Genomic DNA, 14,827 nt, shown 5'->3' with positions numbered 1-14,827 from the left:
AGGGCTTGAAATTTGTCAACGAGGGTAACAAGTTCATCGACGAGATCCCTTCTTGTCTTCGTCGACGAGATGACGTGGCTTGTCGAGGAGGCCACGTGGATAAGCATTCTATTTAAGGCCAAAAATCACATTTTTCTGCGAGGATTGCATGCTAGGTTCTCTCTCTCTCTCTCTCTCTCTCTCTCTCTCTCTCTCTCTCTCTCTCTCTCTCTAAAACTCATTCCCCTCTCCTTCTCTCTACGATTCCGACTTCATTCTTCACCGGTTTGACTATCGGAAGCCACCACGTTACTCTTGGGAAGATTCTCTTCAAGTCTGTTGGAGTAGATTGTTGGTTAGGTCAACTTGGGTACCATCCCAAAATTTTTGTAAGTAGATTATTCAGACTTATTTGAGTCTAGATTTTGTATTATATGAGAATATACTGTGGTTTGCGGAGTAAAATTAGGGTGTTATGTTTTCAGGATTAAGGTGTTTTGAGACCCAGCAGGCATGGGTTGAGGATCCTAGTGGGCATCGTATCAGGATCCCAGGTAAATTATAGATAAATTATAGTTTAGGAAATTACGAGTTTTCAAATTCAGGAAATATGAATGTGATAATTTGCTAGGGAATTCAGTGATTTATTGAGGAATTGGTATATATGTATTATTTCAGGATTTTGAGAATAGTACGTCGAGGGCATGAGAGTGGAGTTGGAGGCAAGCCTCCCAGTTAGTCAGGTAAGGGAAATATGCTATACTAGGAACTTCAGAATGGTTATAGAAATTATGGGTTTTCCAAATTATTACTCAATTTACAAATTATTAGTATATTAGAAAATACAATTATTTAGAATATGACGTAAATACTTGTTTTGTTGTGTGGCATGAGATTTTAATAGATAAATACATAAATTATACAGTTTCCAGATTATTATGATTTATAGTATCGATACAGAAATGTGTTTATGAGACCTTATCAAATCAGTATAGAAATGATATAGTTTTTAGATTGGTATGATTTATGTTATTGTGCAAAGATATGTTTTAGTAGATTTTACAAGAATATGAATTACAGTGTTTATACAGAAAGATATTTTACAGCATATGCAGATTACCGTGATTTACAAAATACTAAAGCCATAATACTATGATAATGCAAGTTATACAACTTGGATAATACAATATTTTCAAATCAGTTTCTGGTGTTATGGTTATTTTCCATAACATTATGGTATTACAGATTATACAATATTTTCATATCAATTTCTGGTGTTATGGTTCTTTTCCATAACACTATGATATTACAGATTATATAGTACATACATTACAATATTTCCAGATTAGCTTTCGGTGTTATGGTTATTTTGGAATCATGATGAAACAAAAAGATAATTATGTATATCAGTACTATACAGTATCAGACCCTGATGAATCAATTCAGTAAATATATTCAGTTGTTAGAGCATGGTACTGTTGCTATTATAGATTAGAGTGCAACCACACATCTTAGATAGTGTGTGGAAGGTTTCCGTCAATCGTGCTTGGAAGGATTGCAGGCTTCCCAGAAGTCCAGGTTGAGGTGGCCGATTTGATGAGGTGGATACTAGTACCATGCCTAGGAGAGGTTGCAGATTGGCCGGGTTGAGGATGGTAGAGTTACAATTGACTTCCCTAGTAGGCCAATTAGAATTAAGTCCCGCCTATAGGCCACACAAGCCTGTTATGAAGGGTTAAATCATGATGTACAGTTTTCCAGGGTATTTTTCACAGTTATGTATATATATACAGATTTATAGAATATTAGCAGACATATTACAATACTAGAAGTATGAATAAGTAGAAACTCAAATATCACAGATATATTTTAAACCATAAAAGATATGAAATATATTGTATATTTTCTTCTCAGCTTTCACTGTTTCGGTTACTTGTCAGTATAATATTTATGCAGATCAGTTGCCACACACTAGTAATAGCATATTTCCTTTTACTAAGCATTGTCTCACCCCAGTGATTTAATATTTTTTTTAGGTGATCCAGTTAAGCAAGCGGATTAGGCTCGCAGATAGAGAGGGTGATTATACTACCCTGCTTGTAGGGTAAGTGTAAACACGAGATTGTATTTTTGAGTAGATGATACTGGGGTGATGTGTATATATGTACGTATGGTTTGGGAAGAATTACTGAATTTTGGTATTGTTTATATGGATGAATAGTTTATGTTTTTCTACTGCATAGGTGTGTAATATAATTAGGTTTTCCTCAGTGTTCACTTGGGGTCTGAGATGTTATAGCAGATTATACAGGAATATCATAATGTTATATTTTGCAGTTTATTTTATAAAAAAAAAGGTATAGATTTTAGGGTCGTTACAAAGTGGTTCAGCACCTATAGGTTAGTGAATTCAGGTTCAGTTCTTATGGGTAATGATGTTTCTTATAAGATCATTGACATAGGAAATTTTAAGATAAAAATGTTTGATGGTGCTGTGAGAACCTTGAGCAATGTAAGACATATACAGGAGTTAAGAAAGAGTTTGATATCACTTGGCACCTTGGATTGTAATGGTTTCAATTATAAGTCCAAAGATGAGATTATGAAAGTATGGAAAGGAAATCTAACGGTGATAAAAGGGTAAAAACTAGATGAGAATATTTATACACTGCAGGGAACTATTGTTGTAGGTGGAGATGCAGCCGTAGATGTTGAATATGATGAAACTGTCTTGTGGCATATGCGTCTTGTGCATATGGGGTTACATGGTATGAAGGAACTACACAAAAAGAAACTCTTGAAAAGTATAAAATCATGTCAGTTGGACTTTTGCAAGATTTGTGTTCTTGGAAAACAAAGGAGGGTAAAATTCAAGTTAGTTGTTCACAAAATGAAAGGTATTCTTGATTATGCGCATTTCGATGTTTGGGGTCCGGTTAAAGTAGCATCAAAAGGTGGACATGTGTATTATGTGAGTTTTGTTGACAATTACTCACATAAAGTCTGGGTATACTTCATCGGCACAAGTCTGATACATTTGTTAGGTTCAAGTTGTGGAAGGTAGAAGTGGAAAACTAGATGGGGAGGAGAATCAAATGTCTAAGGTTGGACAATGGGACCGAGTACGCTAATTCTCGGTTTATGGAGTTTTGTGCGCAGTAGGGCATTAAGAGACACTTTACCATTCGTCGGACACCTTAACAAAACGATGTGGCTGAAAGGATGAACCAAACTTTGGTTGAAAAGCTCAGTGTCTCAGGCTTAATGCAGGGCTATGAAAGAACTTCTGGGCTGAGGCAGTTAGTATAACTTGTTTTCTGATAAACCGATTACCAATGGCATCACTGGAAGGGAAAGTGGCAAAAGAGGTGTGGATGGGAAATGCAGTAGACTACTCCGAATTGAAGGTATTTGTATGTTTAGCCTTTGTTCACGTGTCTAGTGAGAAGAGGTCTAAGCTTGACCCAAAATCTCAATGTTGCATCTTTTTGGGATATCGGAAGGGTGTGAAGGGGTATAAGCTATAGGATGTAGTGACAAACAAGATGGTGATTAGTAGGGATGTAGTCTTTGATGAGAAGGCTATGATGAAGTGTACTCAAGATTGTGATGAATAGAAACAGGAGCCAGAAAGTTGGGGTAAAGACAAATATGCAGTGCATGTGGAGTTGGAAGCTTAGGGCAATGGCAATGATCATGGTCCTATGGTTGCAGGGAGCTCTAACTCGGGAAACTAGCAAGTTGACAATCTTCTTATATGGAGATCCAGACGTACTATCAGACCACCACCAAGGTATGGGTTTGAAAAGTTAGCGTATTATGCTTTTCTTACCAGTTACAACGATCCAACTACATTTCAAGAGGCAGTGCATAACCAAGAGAAAGGTAGGTGGATGGGTGCAATGATTGAAGAGACGAAATCACTACATAAAAGTCAAACTTGGGAAGTAGTGGAGCTTCCAGATGGGAAGAGACCGATAGGTTGCAAATGGGTATTTAGGAAGAAGGAAACAATTTTAGAAAAAGGAAGGAGAAAAATTCAAGGCACGGTTGGTGGCAAAAGGGTATCCACAGAACGGAATAGACTATGATGAGATCTTTTCACCTGTGGTCCGACACACATCGATTAGAATAGTGTTGGGGTTGGTTGTAGAGACCCGAACCTGTAAATAAGGAAAATAAATAATAAAAGGGTAAAAAGGGAAATAATACAAGGTTTGTCGATGAATGCAGTATGTTCATCGACGAAGTCCCTTCAGTTCTTCGTCACCGAAATTCAGAGCGTCGTCGATGAAGAAATACCGAACGAGCCAAAGGAAATATCAGGATGGGGTTCGTCGACGAAGGTAGAGCTTCGTCCATGAACTGAGTTGCTGGTTCGTCGACGAAGGAGCCACCTCGTCGACGAATTTGACTCAGTCAAAGGCTCTAAAACCAAAAGCTCTCTTTCTTTTTCTAGAACCAGTGAGTTCTTTCTTTTTCTCTCTCTCTTTCTACGATCCTTCACCGTTCGTCATCTGTTTCTACAATCGGAAGTTTCTACGTGGATCAGGGGAGGAAACTCTACAATTATAGCGGATCAGATCGTCGTTTTGAAGATTTTCGGGATTGTCCCTAAAATCGAGGTAAATATCTGATTTCGTTTTTGATTTGGTAGTTATGTAGTAGTTGAGATTATAGTAAAGTATCGTTCTTTGGTTTTTAGGTTTCGGGGATCTCGGATTGTTGTTTTGGATCGATCCGTTGTGTTTTGGAATTCAGAATTAGGTAAGGGGGTTTGTTTACGTCAGTTATTTTTAGAAAATTAAACTTCTAAAAAGTTAGCTTATGTTTATGTGCACGTATTGACTACTTATTTGTAAAGTTTCACCAGGTAAAAATGCCGGTTTTATGATTTTACGATTTTGGTAAAAATAAGGGTTTTGACATATGATCTCCAAACTTTTCCAAACTTCTTTATTTGTATTAATATTAACGTAGGAGATGCTTGAACCCCTTGTTTTCCATTTAAATGCTATTTATCGAGTTATATACTATATAGCGGATTTTGATCAAACGAGTGTGACATATGATATGAAATGGAATATGTGAATCTGTTTAAATACGTATATGAACTATAAGAACTGAAGTTCCATTTTGCTACGTGAAAAATGTGAAAAATAGGTGTTGGTTATATAATGAGCTATAAACGTAAAAAAGGGTTAAACCGAGAGGTTGTGTGGCGGTTTATGCCACCGAATGATTGCATGACTTTGTGAAAATACTGGAACTATACAGGTGATTTATGAATGTGAAACTAGTTAATTTGTTTTACAGTAAATTGTATATATGATATTTGAAAACTGCAACCTCTTAGAGCCTTAAAAAGCTCACCGTTATATGAGAACCCTAAAAAGCTCACCATTATAAGAGAGCCTTAAAAAGCTCAATGTTAAGCGCGGTTCCGCTGCTTTATATATATTGGATACAATGCAACCACACATATGATTTTTAGTGTGGGTATCGAGATAGTTGATTGGATATTGGAGTGACCACTGGTGGATTAATGGACCAGGTGGTACCAGTCGGACTATAGTAAATTGCATAACCCGTAGGTCAAGGGGTAATGTGTTGGCAGTTGTTATTATTGTATCTAAGCTAGACAATGTTATAAATATGCATATTTATGATTTGAAAACTAAAATGGACAAAGTCACAGGTTTGAGTACCAAGCGGAGAGATCGTACAGCGTATGGGCCTGTACCCTACTCTAACCTTGGGGACTCTCGCTTGTTATGATGCTTAACCGTCTATCATAGGAAATTATGTCTATATATCTCCTATACCACAGTATTGAGAATATTCCATATATGTATCTGTTTTCAATTGAAATAAATACATGTGGTCACACACTGATTTAATATCTTCCACCTTACCGAGAAGTGTCTCACCCCAACATATAACCTTTGTTTCAGGTTTTATAAGGCGTTGGTCCTAGTTGCTAGAGGAACCTGAAAGGGCCATTTTGTCTTTAGCTTATGTAAGTTATTTTGTATATACTACAGATTAGTTCGGAACATTTTTGGGGTTGTAAGCACTGATTATGTTTTAAGTATGGATGTATGTATTTGAGGATATAGTTAGAAAACTCTGGTATGTCTTTTAGATTCCATATGAATGTTTATGTCTTCCGCTATGCACAAAATTGCAGATCAGTATGAAGTACCTATATGTCCTTATTCAGGGCAGGTCGTATATGTATGTTATTAGGGACAGGTGTAATATAGAGGTGTAGTAGCACTCTGGGGCCATATGACGGGTCGGGGCGTTACATTGGTAGCCCATTACGAAATTCATTTGGAACAAATGGATGTGAAGATGACATTTCTTCACGGTGACTTGGAGGAACATATTTATATGGTGCAGCCAGAGGGATTCAATGAAGCGGGGAAAGAAAACTTAGTTTGCAAGTTGAAGAAATCACTTTATGGGTTGAAACAGTCTCTAAGGTAATGGTATAAAATATTTGATTCACATATGATCAAGATTGGCTACAAAAGGTGTGAGTAGGACTGCTGCGTATACATGAACAAGCTTGATGATGATTCTCTTATTTTATTTTTATTGTATGTCGATGACATGTTGATAGTCGCAAAAGATTTAACTGAGGTGAATCATTTAAAGGAATTGTTGCATAAGGAGTTTGGCATGAAGGATCTTGGTTCAGATAAGAAAATACTTGGGATGGAGATTCGTTGGTACAGAACTGTAAGGAGGTTATGGTTATCTCAGGGCGGTTATGTGAATAAGGTGTTGGAAAGGTTTAGCATGACCAATGCAAAACTTTTGTGTACACCTCTAGCGAGTCATTTTAATTTTTCTACTACAGATAGCCCAAGTACGGATGAGGATATCTGGGACATGTCAAAGGTCCTCTATGCTAGCGTTGTGGGGAGTTTAATGTATGTCATGGTGTGTATGAGGCCACACTTGGCACATGTTGTGAGTGGTAAGTAAGTTTCTCTCTAATCTAGGAATATGACATTAGGAAGTTGTCAAATGGATTATTAGATACTTGCAGGGTACATCGGATTATGACATAATGTTTGGTAAGAAACAGGGTTGTCCTTCAGTTGCGGGGCAGGGGATATGGATGACAGAAGGTTTACAACAAGTTATGTTTTTACCGTTATAGGAGGACCTATATGTTGGAGATCCATGGTTCTATCTCTGGTTGCATTGTCCACAACTGAAGCTAAGTATATGGCAGTTGCCGAAGTTGCAAAGGAAGCCTTATGACTTATCAGTTTGGTCAAAGAGCTGGGCTTACAACAAGACGAGGTTGTGTTGTGCTGTGATAGTCAGAGTGCTATTTACTTAGCAAAGAATCAAGTGTACCATGCTTAAACCAAGTATATTGATGTGAGGTTCCACAGGGTTCAAGAGTTGATTACTTCAGGTGAGCTTGTATTGGAGAAGGTTCACACGTCTGAAAACGTAGCTGATATTTTGACAAAGCCATTCAATAGTGAAAAGTTCAAGCATTGCTTGAACTTACTCCATGTCTCCAAGTGATAGAAGGGAGATAAACCCAACCAAGCATTCCAAATTCAAGGTGGAGTAGTTAGATATGTTTTTTGGGTTCTCCTAAGGGGTGTATAATCGCCAAGGCTAAGATTGTTATATTTATATGTGTGACTCTTATACTTAGGGCTCATAAACAAAGGAAGAAGAAAAGCATATGGAGTAAATGGTGCAGCACAGCAGGGACTCATCGACGAGTAGATACCAAGAGCCAGAAAGTTGCAGATTTTTTGAGATACCGAAAGCAGAAAAAGAGATTCATCAACGAGTGGCCATACTAGTCGACGAGTGGTCTTCTGTGTCTCATCGACGAGTGTCTTGTTCTTGTTGATGAGTGCATCTGTGCTGTGAGAAAGAATTTGAATTTTGAATTGGAATGTTAGGGTGGTTGGGTATTTGGAGGGAAACCTTTGAGGGGGTTGTTATATAGGTACTTATGGGCATGTTTTGTTAGAATAAGAAGAAGAAGAGAGATCATTGTGAAGTGTATTGTGTACTTGCTAATTTCTTTGTGAAATTCTTGTGCCGATTGCTTCCGTGGATGTAGGCTTTGCCAAACCACGTAAATCCTCATGTTGATTCTTGTTGTTTCTTATTTTTCTGGTTGTGTTTCATTTACTTGTCGTGTTTTACTTATTCTATTTTGCATCCTATATTCGATAATCACAACACAAAGACATAAGAATTTATGTGGTTCGGAAATTTTCCTACGTCCACGGAAGCAGCGTCTGTTTTCACTATCACAATGAAGCTAATGATAACTTATTAAACTAGGGTTACAAAATATGATTATATACTGACCCTATGCGTATAGAATACTTCTACTATATCTAAAACACTTCTGTAGTGATCCCCTGGAGGAAAATCCTCCAAAACCTCCCAATTTACTGATCTTTGATTCGAAATTTTGTGATGTGTGCGAGCATAACCGTCGAACGGCGTAGAGCAAACCATTGACGATTTTAACCTGAGAGTAATTCCCTACAGAATATTCTGAAACCATTAATGGTTAGGCCAAACCGTTGACGGTTTGCCTCCTGCAACCTTCTCTCTTTGTTCCTCGCTTCACGATGCTTTCCTTGGTGCATGCATTCCATTTAACATATGAGCCACATCCCCAACAATCTCCACCTTGGCAAATATTTACCACCTAGGAGAAATATGAAAGCATAACCCCATTGCTCCACCCGGGCTAGTATATTGGGACCGCCTCTCGTCTAACACCAAAAGATGTAAACCAAGTCCAAGAGACGCTTGAACTTGTCTATGGTAACAAGAACTCCACCTAACTGAATACCTAGCTCCTCAAATGATCCTTTAAATCACAATGCTACCTTGGCACCTCAACCACTGCCAAGTACTCCGATCCAGTTGTAACTAGTGCAACTTGAGACTGTACCCTGGACTTCCAATAGTTAGTCCTTCCCACAACATACCCCGTTGTAGGCCTTATGTCATCCAAGTCCCTTGTGTAGTCTGCATTCACGAATCTCACAACTGACGGATTACTCTGTTGCCCACCGAAGTACCCCACTGCACTGGCATAGGAAACCTTTGACGCATCCCGAGCATCACCGTACATCCTTGAGTACTGAGAGGTAAAATTTTTACTTTGATTCGCCAAGGGTGTATCGATGACCAGTTTAACATGAACTATGATAAACCTCTCCAACACCTACTCCACAAAACCACCTTGAGATAACCACAATCTCTTTGTAGTTTTGTCCACACAACTATCTTGAGATAGCCTCAATTTCCCTACAGCTTTATCCTTATGAATCTCCAAACCAAGAATCCTCTTGGTAGCACCCAAAACCTTCATGTCAACTTCCTTTCTTAACAGAGGCTTTGATTGATTTACCTCAGTTGAAACCTTCCCAGAAATTTGCATGTCACTCACATAAAACAACAAAATAATTGCCCACTTACATCTTATCTCCTTCTCCCCTTTTGGGAGCTCCACCAACCCCCATGTCTGATTCTTATATAGTAACTCCATCTCCTCCACCATGGCGCCTATCCACCTACCCTTCTCTTAGTTATGCACTACCACCTGAAAGGTAGTAGGATCCTTCCTGATAGTAATGAATGCATAAGACATCAGATCTTTATATTTGAGCGGTAGCTTGATAGTGCATCTAAGCCCATTGTGATCCTGCTAGTCTCTTGAGCTTAAACTCCCTGCATTATGACCAATGTCATCTTTGCCTTGAGTCTGTAACTCTACCTGCATCACAATCTCCTTTTTGCTCTAGTTTATACTGTGATACTGTTGGTCTGTTGAGCTAGAGCTCTCTGCACTTCTACCTCGAGTCTCCAACTCCACCAGCACAATATACTTGTTGTTGCTACAACTTTCTGGCAACCGTTTCTCTTTATTTACCTGAGTACACTGCCTATGACTTTAATATCAAAAACCATGTCTCCACCAATCGCCACCCTATTTGCCATTGGATCACACAACTTGAGCTCATCTTTCTTATACCCTAGAAAGATGTATCGTCTAGACATTACACCAAACTTATATCTCACCTCACTATAAATGTGCATGACTGGACCTCCAAACTCTCTAAGACTAAAGAAGTCTACCGCATAACCTGTCCAAGCCTCTCATGTAACTCTCCCATCTAGTGATGCCCTTGGCAATCGATTAATAGAGGAATTTGCTATACTCACTGACTTTACCAAGAAGTTCATTGCAAGCCCTGCATATACCATGCCATGCTCGGAAAACGCCTTGAACACTAGCGTACTCAGCTTCAATCTATGACTTGAGGAATTCTCTTTCGGTCTAGTACTCCACCAGTCACAAGTTAAACCTGGAAAACCTCTCCAACTTGTGCTGCATGAGATACTTCTAGACCTTTTGTGATAAACTCACAAAGTAACCATATCCAACCCGTGACGCTACCCTCAACGGTCCCCAAATATCCTAAACAATGTAGTTTATAATACTCTCCATTTTGTGTGTGGTTATTTTATACAAAACAATATTATCTAACTCTGAACTTTTAGCTGTAGCTCTACCTACAATTTTGTTTCCCAGAAGTGCATAAAGATTCCCTGCTAACCTCTATCCCTTCATCACCATCAAGACGCCTTTACACACTTTCATTGTCCCAACTTCATACTTGTAACTATATCGGTTACAATCCAAAGTGCCCAATGATATCACATTCTTCCATAAATCAGGTACATGCCTTACACCACATAACGTCCTTACCATACCATCATACATATTGATTCTAATATCCCTCATTCCGATAACTTTGCAGACATCATCATTTCCCATCAGAACAGAACCAGAACTCACCAATTTGTAAGAGGTGAACCATACTTTGTTGGGCATCATGTGAAACGAACATCTTGAGTCTAGGATCTAAGAATCCATGAGGCGTTCTAAACCTGATGAAACATAAAGCATCTCACAATCATTGCTTCCTGAGTCTCCTTCTTCCACTACATTAGCAGATTTTGACGAACCCTCTTGAACTTTTGCTTATCCCTTCTCCCATTCTGGACACACCAATTTTGTGTGTCATATTTTCCCGCACTTAAAACAGCAAACGTCCTTCCTCCTCCTAGACCGTGATTGAGTTTTAATACCACTCAATTCGCTCTAGGACTTGTCTCTCCCATGATCCTAATTACCCTTCGCCACGAGCCCTTCACCTTGTCAACTCTCATTGTTGGTCTTCTTCCTCTGATGGAACCCCAACAATGCACTTGTGATGTCCTCCAAGATAGGGTCGTAACCAGATTCTCGTATGTACGCGACGTAGGTAAGAAATTCAGCATCATCAACGCTTTGTCTTCTTCCTCGAACTTCACATCAACTCGCATCAAATCACCAATGATTTGATTGAATGTGCTGATGTGCTGAGTTAAATCCGAACCCTCTACCATCTTAAACCAATCTAATTTTTACTTAAGATACAACTTGTTCATCATTGACTTGGACATGTACCAGTGCTCCAGTTTTAGCCAAACCGCTGCCGGCGATTCCTCATCCATGATGTGATACAACATGTCATCAGACAGACATAACCTGATAGTGGACACAACTTCCGCTTCCAACTCGTATCGTCCATTCCTTCTAGCTTCTTTCCATGTAGTGCCTTCACCATACCTTGCTACACTAGCAAGTCCTTCACCCTCCTCTGTCAAAGTCCAAAATTTCCCGTTCCATCGAACTTATTAACATTGAACCTCACAGAAGAAATCCTAGCCATTGTGAACTAATAGCTCTGATGCCAATTGTTGTTATCGAGTGCGCACAACGGAAGCCCTTACACAAACTCAGGAAACAATCATGAAACAAGCAATGCAATCACTCAATGATGAATAATATGAAAGAAGCAATCACTCAGCAATGAGAATAAACGAAAGCAATAATCAAAGACACAAGAATTTACGTAGTTCAGTAATTTGCCTATGTCTACGGGAGCAGCTGATGTTTTTCATTATCACAATGAAGCTTACATCTAGCTTATCAAAATAGGGTTACAAAATATGATTATATACTAACCTTATGCATACATAAGACTTCTATTATATCTAAAACACTTCTATAGTGATCCTATGGAGGAAAATCCTTTAAAACCTCCCAATCTACTAATCTCCGATTTGTAATTTCGTGACGTGTGCGAGCGTAACCATCGACGGTTTTAACCTGAGAGCAATTCCATGCAGAATATCCTAAAACCATTGATGGTTAGGCCAAACCGTCGACGATTTGCCTCCTACAACGTTCTCTCTTTGTTTCTCGTTTCATGATACTTTCCCTAGTCCATGTGTTTCACTCAAAATATGAGCCACATCTCCAATAACTATATTATTAATTTAATTATTAATTATAGTTAAAAATAAATTAAAATTTCAAATTACGAAAAAAATATTTGAATTATTAGTAGTTACCAAAATTTATTTTCAATTAGTAATGAAGAGTAAGCAAGTAAATATATACTCCTCAATAACCATAATTTGTTAAATTATTGAAATTTTGATATGATTTTAGATTGAGATTTGTTAAATTGCTTGATTTCTTAAAAACTCAAATATTTTTTGAACTTAAGATTACTTTTTCTTCTTTTTGAAAAAGAAATTTTAGATTCAAATTATAGGTTTCCAACTTCTAAACTGATGGATTTAGTTTAAATACACATATGCTGTGAAACTCAAGTTGTTTTTAAAATTATTTTATTTTTAAAAATTTAGAAAATTCATTTTGAGCTTTGGATAGATTATTTTGAGTAACAATCATAACTTAATGGTCAAAATGATAGATTTTAAGGTGCATGATTATTTCAATTAAAAATTGATCCCATTCAAATTTGATTAATTTAAATGTAAATTTATTCATACTCATACACGAACTCCAACCCAAACTCAAAATCGATTTGGCTTATACCTAGGCCTTGTCTGAAAGTAAGTTTGAATCTAGTTTTTTATTTAAAAAATATGAACATTAAATAATAAAAAAATTTAAAGTTAAGCTGCAACACGAACAAGCAAGTTGGCAAATCAAGTATTGTTTTTTAAAATGAAATAAGAAAAATAATTAAATGAGCCAATAGTGTCGTAAGAATAATTAAATAAATCAATCAAAAATAAAGCTTATAATTAAAAAAAAGTCATAAATCCAAGAAAGTTAGATTTGACATTTGAAAGCTAGTGTGGCAGAGTAACCTATCTTAATATATATTTCTCTCCATACTTTTATACTTTTCACAAAATATAAATTCCTCTCCCTCCCTCCAAGGCAAAAAAAAAAAAACCCAATTTGTTCACCAAATATTTTTATAGTCATTTAAATTATTCATTATCCACATATAGAAATTAATGTATTATTCAAATATCATCTTACCATTACAAAAATCATGAGTCCTATCCAAGAATTTACATTGATTTTTCTAATATCTACAATTTTTAGATTAAGTATGACAAGGATTATCAATTATTATTCTTTTAGATTCCTAATCTAGATATTGTGAATTAAACTCCCACTGTTGAACAATGAAGAAAGATTTGTAATTGAAAGGTGTTGTCAAATGACCTACTACTTCTACTAAACAATCATAACAAGAGTAGTACTTTCATCCTTTCAGGACTGTTCTTGAGATTAGTCAAGAAAGTGAAATTAAACACACAAAAATGTGGTACAATGGTAAAAGTTATATTCATGGATGCTGCAATGAGCAGATATTATATTAAACGGATACAAAGAAGATGATTGAGAATACATAACATTCTTACATCCTAAGACCGCCCTTATATCCCCAATATCACACAATTTTTTTTTTCCGAACTCTAAAAACCTTAAAAACTATTGAGAGAAGTTTCCCGAAATTTCCAAAGCTCCCTTTTGAATTGGATTGTAGCTTGAGTGATTTTATTTTCTATGATTTGGTCAACCAGTTCAAAATAGATACAAAGCAAACAATTTTGTAAGGTCAAATATTGTAATCTAATAAATGAAGAAAGTTTTTCTAACAATAGTAGTTTTAAAAAGGTTGAATTTGGCTATGTACTTGACTCAGGTGTGCTTATACTTGATTAATCATACTACATATGCTTAACATATTGTTGGTCATTTGAAACACTGCATAGGAAGAGGGAAAATAGTTATTAGTCCAATGTAACATAGTAAAAAGAAAAAAATGGAGGAAATACACATATTATAAACTGTAGGAGGAACTTTAGTTGGTTCAATTGCCTCTGCATTCTTATGCAATTACCAAACAAGATAGAATCATAAAAAAATTTAAAACTACTTCAAAGCAATGTATGCAAACCCCCCCCCCCCCCCCCCCCAAAAAAAAGAATTAATGGGCACAAATCTAAATATAAAAATACAAAAAACAAATCAATATACAAGTATAAATATTGCTAGTTTGATATAAATTGCTTTTTGGAGTTTCAAAAGATAAAGAATGGGAAAGTTGGAAGGATGATTTTATAATGAAATAGATTGATATGTTGATATGGTAGGAGTAGATTTTAAGGAGAGAATTCATCATAGATTTAAAGGAGAGAATTCATAATAAATTCTATTATTAAGGGAAAGATTGATGGATTTATTATTGAGATGAAGTTTGACAAAATCACAAACCAGGAAAGGGACATGAATTGAGGGAATGTGTCTGCTGAGATACATGGAAATTAAGAGAGGAAGGAAGATTTTATGGGTAATCTGAGATGGGGGAATTAGGAAAGGGGCAAGAAAGATGGTGACTTAGTGAAAATGGGATCACAAATTGGGGAAGGAGCACAGTTATAGCAAGCA

Source organism: Malania oleifera, chromosome 7, assembly GCF_029873635.1.
Source record: "Malania oleifera isolate guangnan ecotype guangnan chromosome 7, ASM2987363v1, whole genome shotgun sequence".
NCBI lineage: Eukaryota > Viridiplantae > Streptophyta > Magnoliopsida > Santalales > Ximeniaceae > Malania > Malania oleifera.
This window is presented reverse-complemented; position numbering follows the sequence as displayed.